Source organism: Ascidiella aspersa, chromosome 5 (genome assembly GCF_963924565.1).
Source record: "Ascidiella aspersa chromosome 5, kaAscAspe10.2, whole genome shotgun sequence".
NCBI lineage: Eukaryota > Metazoa > Chordata > Ascidiacea > Phlebobranchia > Ascidiidae > Ascidiella > Ascidiella aspersa.
Window position 1 is genome coordinate 25,123,939 of NC_139451.1, and position 10,647 is coordinate 25,134,585.

Consider the following 10,647-nt stretch of genomic DNA (forward strand, 5'->3'; position numbering starts at 1 on the left):
AAATACAGTCCACAAAAAAAAAAACGTGTACGGCAGTGGTAGCCAAATTGTAGGGGTAAAATTAACGAATATTTTTTAACGCTTTAAAAAGCAGTATCGCCATTCTTTAATTATACACAACCAATTACGTTACGAAAATGGTACGCCGTGGCTATAGGGATGTGCGATACTGATATTTACCGATACCCGATATTTTGAACAAAAAATATCACGATCCAATTTGATACTAAATGACGTCAATACTATGCAAAAACATGCAAAAATATACATTTGAAGCGTACAAAGTTATTTTTTCCAGGCTGTAGGGCTAAAATTGTTCCTGGCGTTGAAATGTTTATTTACCTTTAGCTGCTAACCTACTACTTTGTAATAAAATTACCTTTTAATGTAGGATAGCTGCAGTTGATCGTAAACCATGGCTAAAATTTCTAAATTAATTTTGTATCCGCTCGGTACCGATACTTCCCTAGTATCGGACGAGTACCGATACTTCCCTAGTATCGGACGAGTACCGTTACTGCCACTTGGCATCGGGTGTTGACTCCGGTCAGATATTACTGGACATCCCTAGACAACATTCTTTTTTTATATATGAGTTTGCCAAGGGATCGGCAATCATTATTTTCTTCGCCAACTTAAATAAGTTTCACAAAGAAGTCCAAATGCCCTGACGTCCAATGTGTAGAACAGACACCTGAATTTATGACCATAGTAACCATACAGAAGTTTGCCTTATAATAGTTATTCAATTTTTTTATGTTTGTATTCACAAAATTATGTTAAAACAGGGCTCCGCAACCAGCGGCCCGTAAAACATCTACAGGATCTCCGTAATTGCAGATTTTTTCAATTTAATGTGAAATATTTTGAATGTTTATGTTTAAGCATTTTATTTATTTATTTATATCGACTACAGTATCACGTTTTTCGTAGGAAAGCATTAGAAGATTTCAGCTTAGTTTTGCACATATTAGTTAGGGTCAGTCTTTAACAGGTGGTGGTCCATAACTTAAAGTGTTTTGGTTCGTTTTTGGAAAATCTACTCAACCCAATGGCGCTATATGATTCTATGACATTTTACGCCATGTGCCTCGCAAACCCTACAAAGTGCAATTCGACAATAAATTCGATTAATTCCTGCAGTATGCAAATCTCTTTCATATACCTAATGCGTAACGTATTGTTTTAAATTAAAAGTTTGCCGAATATTGCTACAAATTATGACGTAAATTTGAGACGTAATCCCTGATAATTTTTATGTCGCCTCCTAACAAAAATCCTGGATTGGTTCTTGCCAGACTGTTATAAATGTTCTTTAATATAATAGATTATTACTAGGACAAGTATTTTAAAAGCAAAATTTGAAAAATATGTATTTTTTGAAATATATGACCTATAACAGTGGTTCTTAACCTTTTAAGGCTTGCGGCATTTCTAAGAAAAAATAAATAGATGGTCACCCCTACAAAAAAATTTCGTAGGTAACTTACTAGAATTTAAAAATAAACGGAACTGGAACAACACACATTAACTCGTAGAAAGTTTTAATTGGATATATTCCACTCTAATCTTACACAAAAAGTTGTAAGAGCTAAAATCAGATTCTTGAAGATTTTCAAATATATCTCGGCGCCCTTGAGCATTAGAAATGGCAACCTGGTTGAGAACCACCGACCTATAATATATTGTTTTTCGACGACTCGCCACCCTTTAAAACTAGCTCAGATGGTAGAGCGACGGTTCCGGTATGGCCGGAGGTCGTGAGTCCAACCCTCACTACAGGCTATAGTTTTTCTAGCCTGTCTTGCTTATAACATTGATCGACAGATTCGGTTAGTCGGCGATGGCTTCCGTTGCATATGATCATAAATAACTGTTTTGGGCATTACATTTTTAAAAATCTCAGTAATTTTTAGAAGTTTTTTTAAACTATTACATAGTGTATTCCAATAACGAACGAAACACTTGTTTTAACTTAAAATTACAAAAAAAAAGCTCGTGGCGAAACGTCTTAGTCAAGATGATGTCAATCTAGTCGATCTGTTTTGCTTTGCAATTCATTCTAATTGTTTATCCATTTTAAATTTCATCTTCACGTAGAAATAAGGAAGAAGACTTAAACTCATTGGACCAAAAAGGTTCAATTACCCTAAATCAGTGGTCTCGAACCTTTTTAATAAGCGACCCCATTTTCAATAAATTGAAATCATAATTAACATTGCAAACCCATTTTTCTTTTCATATATAATACTGCTTGAACTAAGTAACACGAGGGAATATGCGTAAATTATACACATTTTCAGAGAATTATGGCTAAATATGTGCACCAAAATCATTTATTTTAGAACGTTTTACTCAAATTATGAATTTGAATTGCATTTAGTGTGCTGGTTGCGCCTGCATATGTCCACCAGTATTGAAAAACGCGGCTCCACTTTGCATATGTAGCCTAATGCTATACTTCCGTGTAATACTCTACAACCGATTTACCATGTTTCATTTTTTTTAATTTGCTCATTGCGCTGAATTTCATTAAACCAAGCCATTTAGTTGAAAACGGAAAGAGTAGTTGACACACAAAATTGGACAAATTCGGATAGATTAGTTACATTGGTCCAAAAGTAAATATTTATATGCTGAAATCTTTGTAACCGTTAGCAGCTCTTTAGGCCTAAAAACAACTATTTTATGTTCTCTGGATAACGATTTCTTAAAACCGGTCAAATATTGCCGCGAAAGCTTTTTAAGCCATCGGGCGGGGTATTGGGTATAGTTTTCAACTAGCAATAATCGCGCCTCGGATAAACCTCATCAGCTACGATATCGCCACTGCGCAAACTATTTTATAAGATTATCTTTTCTATGTTCTCAGTTACGTTTATTAGTATGACGTCATTGTAAAGAAAAAAAAATACATACATCGTCCACAAACAGCTGATATATGATGAGTTATGGCGACCCCAGAAAAATTTAGGCGACCCCACTTGATGTCGCGACCCACAGGTTGGAGACCACTGGCCTAAATAATACTTAAAACTGAAGGGATAGGGAATTGGACGAAGGCAACCGGTCTAATATCATCAATCGTTGTGGTGTCAAACTTAGGGCGTAGGCTTTAGACCTTATTTCGACCGTTTAGGTCCTGTTTTGTTTCCACGGGTTTAGCTCTGGTTCATATTTAAACCTTATTTATATGTGGTATGATAGTACATTTTTTTGTACTCCGAACTATATATGTGTTGGAAAAAAATTTGTTTTAAGATGCTTTTAGGCATGAAAACTCTCGCGGCTTCCCTTATCCACAAATCATTAAATTTCCATTTCCACAGTTGCTTCTTGGACTACATCTACGAAGTTACAATTGAGTTCAATGTTAACATTATAAAGAAAAAACTAAAAGTCATATTTTATTACCAAAAACATGAAAATATGACTTTTCATGACTTCATGACTTCTTTAATAGATCTCTAAACAACTGTATTCGTTTCCTGTTTTTGCTAATTTTACCGCAAAAAATATGTCTTTAATGACTTCTACTGGCCCCAGTTGTTACTATAACTCAATTGTAACGCAAAACGGTTCACGAAACCGCCTTATACGCCAAACTTATCTCAACATTTTAATCCTAATAAAAAATCAAGAATTTTTGCGAAGAATTTCCTAAGTTCATAAAATACATCAATGATGTTTTAGCTTCGAAAAGAAACATTCGCTTCAAAAACAGGATGGTTTTATTTAATTGCTTTTAAATAATACCTTTGCCTTAGGGCAAAAAGTTTGAACCCGAAATGGTTTCTTTTGGACCCTATATGCGAAACGACAACAGTTTATTATTGCTGGTAAATCCAACCTGTCGCAACAGGTTTCTGTTTGTTTACTTCCTGTCCTTACACAGCGTACAGTGACGTTACGTCATTTGTTGTTCAAGAAAATGTACAACTCTACAAACAGCTTTGAAGCAGTTAAATATTCTCAATTTACAGAACTTTAAGCATCTTTGGAAACAAAAGAATCTTTTGATAAAACAGGTTATATTCTCACTTGTCATGTTTAGTAGACATATAATCCAAAATCTAAAACGCGTGCTATTGTTTTTAATTTATTGCTTGCCCTAAATAAACCGAATAAAATTTTTATTTATTTTTTATTTTAAGTAGTGTTAATTAAAGCAAAAAGCCTCGGGTTGGTACGAGGGCGGTACATTCTAAGATCAACTGCTTTACAAGTGAGTCATCTATTCTGACAAGGGGTTCAAAGTAAGTGAAACCGAAAGTAACTACATCGAAACTTTAATCTATTCCAAGAACGTTTAACAGACAAATGGCACCACGTTGGAAAACATTGCTATCATCTCCATTTTCTAATATAATTTGGTGCAGTTCCCAAACGGAAAATATATGACGTAATATTATTGGGTGTGACTGATAATAAATATTTTATATTGGGTAATTGGACGAGATCTGCTAGTCATGATTTCTTATTCTAGCATCGAGCAAGCACGTGACAAAGTTACCCGGAATGGCCACGTGATAGTGACATTAATCAATAGGAATGGAAAATTGGGTAATTCCGGATAAAACAGATTTCAGATCCATTGTCACTTAGGCTCGATGAAGTTTCTAAGAGTCCATTGGTCCAAACTGTTTTATTTAATACTAACAGCAAGTTCACCCGAGACACTGAGTGGCAAAACCCGGCATTTAGGCTTGACACAGTAAAATATCGACACCAGTATTGTCTTTCACTTATGGTTAATTTAGAGCAAAAAAACATACACATATTTGCTTTTGAATGTCTTTCCTTAAACGAAGGCTTCCATAGAACCTTTGACACTTGTCCGGTTAAAAAGTACTGCGATCTACGCACTAAAATGTACAAACCATTTAAACATAAAACAATAAGCCGATAAGGAGGTTGAATTTTTTAAAGAGGTGTTGAGTAAATTTGCCAATTTATCTTCGGAAAACAAGTTGTTATTTAGTAGGTAAAACATCAGTTTTAAAACACATGTATACTCTCTGTTTTAATCGTTGATTTTTGCTAGATCCCCTTACTGTGGCATGCAAAATTTGACATGGTTTCAGCCAGTGTTGTAAACAGGTTATTTTGAAATGACTTTAAATAATCCAACCTTTAAATAATCCAGTCCCAGTCAACATAAAAACAAACTGCTAAATTATTAAAATTGGTAAACTCGCCCAAATGTAAGCAATAAAATACCACAAACGCAGTATACAGCACTAAAAGTGTTGAATGTGCAAAAATTATAATTTTACAACTTACTTGACAAAATGATTTAAGTCCAAGTCAAGTCATTTGTCCGAAAGACTTAAGTCAATTCAAGTCATTTTGGTCAAACGACTTAAGTCAAGTAAAGACATTTACACCAATGACTTAAGTGCACTTAAGTCAAGTCAATGACTTAAGTCATTACAACACTGGTTTCAGCAGTGTTTTTAATCAATGTGCTTGTAAAACCCTATATGATCAGTAGCTGTTTTCATTCAAATACAGTCATTGTTTGCCTTTCTATGGTGCAACCATGGCGTAGTTCCATGAATAGAGTTTCGTTTGGGCAGGGGAAGCGAAACTTGTGATTCACTATCTGGTGAAATCTCTGTGATGCCCAATTAACTTTACAACCGACGTTATTTTCCAACATCAAAATGGAATTGCGGTGTTAAGATACTTTTACAAAAAGGAAAATACACTTGGTTTTAACAAAAAATGTTTTTATTCGGCAACCTTTTTGAAAAGATACTCATCACGTTTTTAATACTGAAACATTAAATTTGGTATTTGATTTTAAACTTAATGTTATCAGATGGTTTGCGTGTCGTCTATAACGAATGAAGTCACTTAAAATAGACCGTGCCTGGCATGATTAGTTGTTTATGGTCACAATCGAAAAGGAATTCGAAAACTCGTACTTCTGTATGTCGTACTTAAAGAACTTAGCCGGAAACGCAGCTACTAATTTCCTATACATAAAGGCTAAAACGGATATTTAAAAAAATAACGAAGTTGTCAAAGTGTTTTAAAATAGTTATAAAATATAAATTCCTAAAATCTTGTTACTTAAAAAACGGTTTGTCCTAAACATGTTTAACAAACAATCACTCCTGTTTCCAGTGGTGTAAAGGTCTAGGTCTAGGTATTTTACCCAGTTATCAATCTTGTTAAACTGCTTTATACACAACATCAGGTTTGACAAAATGTCTAGCAATTCGCTTAAGTTCGCAATCTTGATGTTCGTTTCGACGAACGAAAATGTTTTGGACAGTAGGCCTACAGCTATGAATAGTCCCGCCTGTTCTTTAGTGTTTGCAATTGGATGACGCAAACGCAACGACTTTAGGAGGTATTACTAAAATTGGTCGGACGAAATTACGATTCGTCTTCCTTAGTTTTGCAATTCATTTTTTAGTCGTTCGTCTTCTATATACAATATTATAAGTCGAACTGAAGTTCTGCGAAATTCCAGATTCCCCTGTTTTAGTGCGACTAAATGGGTCTTTTTATAGGCAAACCCTTACAAAGTGCCGAAATCCCACTTTCTTTCCAAATTTGTTGTTTAAAGTGTAAACCATCAAATGCCAAGAAAATGTGAACTAATTACCTTTAATATGGTTTTCAACAAGTACTAAAAGTGTGGTTCCTGTTCTGTTAATTTGAGTTATTAAATTTTTCCGGTTTAATATTTTTAAGCGCATTTTTCACCAATTATTACTCGTAAATAGTTAAACAGGAATTTTTAAATTTGCAAGATGGTATCCAGGGGTATTTTGTTAGATTGCGAGCTTTATAGTATTTCTTTCACAATCTTCAACAGGATCTTTGTTTGACCAAAGTACATTTAGTGGGATTAGAAGTTGTAAAACGTTGCCATTCAACCATGAACCTATACTTCAATCAATTTTAAAGACCAGTCAAAACTTCTTTGGTAAACATGTATTTAATCAAAGTAAAATTTCTGTTGTTGGCACTAAAATAGAAATGGGAAAACCAAGCTTGATTATCGATATATACTTTAGGCATGAACCGAAAATAACCTGTTCGAGGGTTCGCACTACAAATACTAAACATGCGAGACATTAATATACACCATAGATAATTTTAGGCACTGATATAACCATGAGGTATTTAATCATAAGGTATTATGAGGTACGTATTGCCTTACTGATTTATGAAGTGTGAAGCAACTTTGTTTAAACAAAAGTGTGCCGCGAAAATTTATTTTTAAACAATTCATGAACCAATGATTTAGAGTTGACCACAACTCCGTACTGCAATAGGGTCTCCCGCATTCGCCGAGGAAATTATGTCTTGCACCATAATGATCACTAACACAAAAGGCAGAAAACAGCGCATTGTGACTCATAAACGACAACGAGGCACGTCACAATTTAAGAGCGACGTTGCGTTAAATACACAGGGCCCCAGAGCGTTCTGATTGGCCCACATGGCCGACTCGTGGATATCACGTGAGTGCGTGTGCGCGGCAGTGCGTAACGGGTGTGGTTTCGCAAATCATTGACAAGCTTCTCGTGAAGAGGTCACGGTTTTACTGCCATATAAGGCAATGTTGCGTCTCGCCTTGAAATAGAATAATAAATGCCATTTCAAAACGTTTTTTAATCTAAATTAAATAACCCTGACAAGTACAAGTCTTACGGCTTTTAGACTTGTTCTTTTTTTTATTTTCCCACGGTTGCAATAACTCCAAATGTTGTCTGCTTTAATACATCTGACTAAAAATGAAGGTAACGATCATAAGTTATGTTTCTATTTAGTAATGAGAAAAACAGTTAATTTATAACAAAAAGTTAAGGGTTAAAAGCGCCACACCCAATTAGAGAAGGGCACTTTCGTTTCCTTTTAAATCTAAAAGAAGGCCAAATGTCATTTTCTGTTATAGCAAAAAGCATGGTAATCTATTTACTTTGGAAACATAATTTATGTTTTGAAGCAAGGGCAGAGAAACTCTATTGACTGGGGGCGTTTACCAAAAAGGCCAATTAAATATTTAGACAAGATTCGGCAGTGAATAGTTTCTGTGAATAGAATGATAATCTTAAAAGATATTTAAAGTATACGTGGCAAGGAATCTGGATAAGTTTTAATATAACTTTATGGCTGTTATTAAAACAGAGGATGTACATGTCGTACTTAAACAACATTAGTTACATTAACTGTGAATGTACGACAACAATAAAAATCGTAATAATATAAATCAAAAACGATTTGTTCAAAATGAATTAAGTTATAGTAGTGATTACATTTTAAATGATAAAAGGCGATATCTATAAAACGATTAGGTGAAATCAAACGAACTTTAAATAGTTTGCGAACAAATTTAAGTTTTGAGTATATTTGCGGCCCTACAACAACGCCTCTCTTAAAAATGAGTTTTACACAACTGAGTAAATGCAAATCGGACTATAAAATAGACACAATAATGACGTAAGCATCTTAGTTGTGTTGGTTACACATTACCTAAGTCCAACTATATTCCTGTTTGTGTGTACATAATTTTCTTTAAACAGTCTCCGTGTAACGCGAGATTTACATTGAGAGTAAAGGGTAAAACTACAAAACTACATACTTTAAATACCTAATTAAAATGCTTTAAAGTTTTTGTGAAAGTTTTTTAGTGTTGTAATGACTTAAGTCAATGGCTGGTCAAAAGCTTGACTTGGTGAACTTAATTCACTGTTTTCAAATAACTTGGCTTGACTTTGGCTATACATGACTTGATTAACTTGAGTATTCTGGATAAATAACATGTCTTGAGTTTGAGTCAAATGATAAGGGTTGAAATTCAGCGTTTCCATAAAACCATTGGTTATTACATTGCGTAATTATCTCATTCTTTCCACCTAAACCCAATTTGCTTGCTATGCGTTTTTTGGGCAATTTATTATTTAAGTTATTTATATTCTGAAAACGTTGCTAATTGTTAAACGTTTTATTTTCAACAAATGATTTGACTTTAAGTTAACTTTTTACAACTATGACTTAGACTGGGACTTATTTTTTTGCAAAAGACTTGATTTGGACTTATTTTATGGATCACATGACTGGGAATTAATTTAAAAAATAACCTTATGATAAGACTTGATGTTTTAAACTGTATGAAAACAGAAGATTTTCTATAATACATGGTTAATGGTAATCTAAGTGGCGACTTCAGAAGAGCAATATTGCAGTTATACACTTATGCACTGATGTGCATATATGTAATGTAAATTCATTTCAATGCTTGCTTAATGCAAGATTGTCACCGGATTTTAAAAGGCTAAGCCGTGTTTGAAATTCCCCACCTTGTTTTACGCTCATTTGTAAAACCGCAAATGTTGCGACGTACATGAAGTCGTGGCGAGCTCCAAAAAACGTTACACAATGAAATCAAGTTTTACAGCAAACAAAGCCAAAGACCAGAACGGCCGCGGAAACACGATAGCTTAAAAGGTAATATAAACCAGCGCTCGTGACAGCTTTCACAGGTTACTGGCGACGGCAAACGCAAACAGCTTTCAAACTAACACAGCCGGTTCTAAGTGTTAAACATTTTGCTCTACATTTTACAAGTGTAAATGGTTAAGTTGTTAAAAAGTCTGCGCGTTTGGCCTATAGAATAAACGTGTTTTTTTACCGTGGGGTAAAAATGTGTACTTCAATGACACAAATATAAAATTAACACAAACAAAGTTTCAAGTTTTACGGCAAATATAACGGAAATCTTTTGTAGCCATATGTAAAGTTTCATTACACCTATAATACTTTTATTGCCCAACACAAAAAACCTTTCGAGTAAAAATAGCCTATGACTTTGAATAACACAGATATGATATTAAAACACTATTTTGAAGTGTTTTGAGGAATCTTTTGCGGCCATATGCAAAGCTTCATTACACCTAATACGTTTATTGCCACCTTAATTAAAAAAAAAACGTACCATGCAAGTAAAAACGGCAAACTTTGAAAAAAAATATTTGTTCGACGTTGTTTAGTGTCGCACTTTAACCATGAAAAACGTGATTTTCTAAATCACGATTTTTAAGCGGAACTCAAAAAAGATGTCAAAGACATGTCGTTAGTCATTGATGTGAAAACTTCGTGATTTGACTGACGCGCAAAGGAAAAGTATTCCCCACAGTAAAAGCCAAGTATAGACACTGGACGGGCTGGATCTGGGAACCAACCATATAACCAACGAAGTAACGGTTTCTCCACCGTAATTATCTATAATAACATAGTATTAAGACTGATGACAAACAGCGTGAACAAGAAGAATAAAATGTACACCCAAACACACAGAAATCCAACAACGCCCCTTGTACTTTTTTGATATAATGTATTTTGTGCGACATATTTTTTGGCATAATGTGTTTTGTGCTAAATATTTTTGGTAATAAAGTATTTGTGCTAAATATTTTTTCCTAAGTTTTGACTTTTCAATATGTCTTAGCCTGGTTTGAGAAATCTTACCAGTATAAACGCACCGTAGGTTTCCTAGATTCTAAGGGGCAAAGCGAAGGCCTTTGCCGCCAAACCTTCAATTTATTTATTTATGCTTGGCTTTCGTTTCCTACTTGCGCATGAGACTTATTTATGGCATAAGGTTTTATGCCCTATAAAAAAATT

The 10,647-nt window shown here is 34.2% G+C and overlaps 1 non-coding gene across 1 annotated transcript; it reads right to left on the reverse strand.

Moving 5' to 3' along the window:
• Nucleotides 1-2,705: 2,705 nt before the first annotated feature.
• Nucleotides 2,706-2,841, reverse strand: LOC146145583 (U4 spliceosomal RNA). The gene has a single exon (XR_014499976.1). It is a non-coding gene; the product is annotated as a U4 spliceosomal RNA (small nuclear RNA).
• Between the last annotated feature and the right edge of the window lie 7,806 nt (nt 2,842-10,647).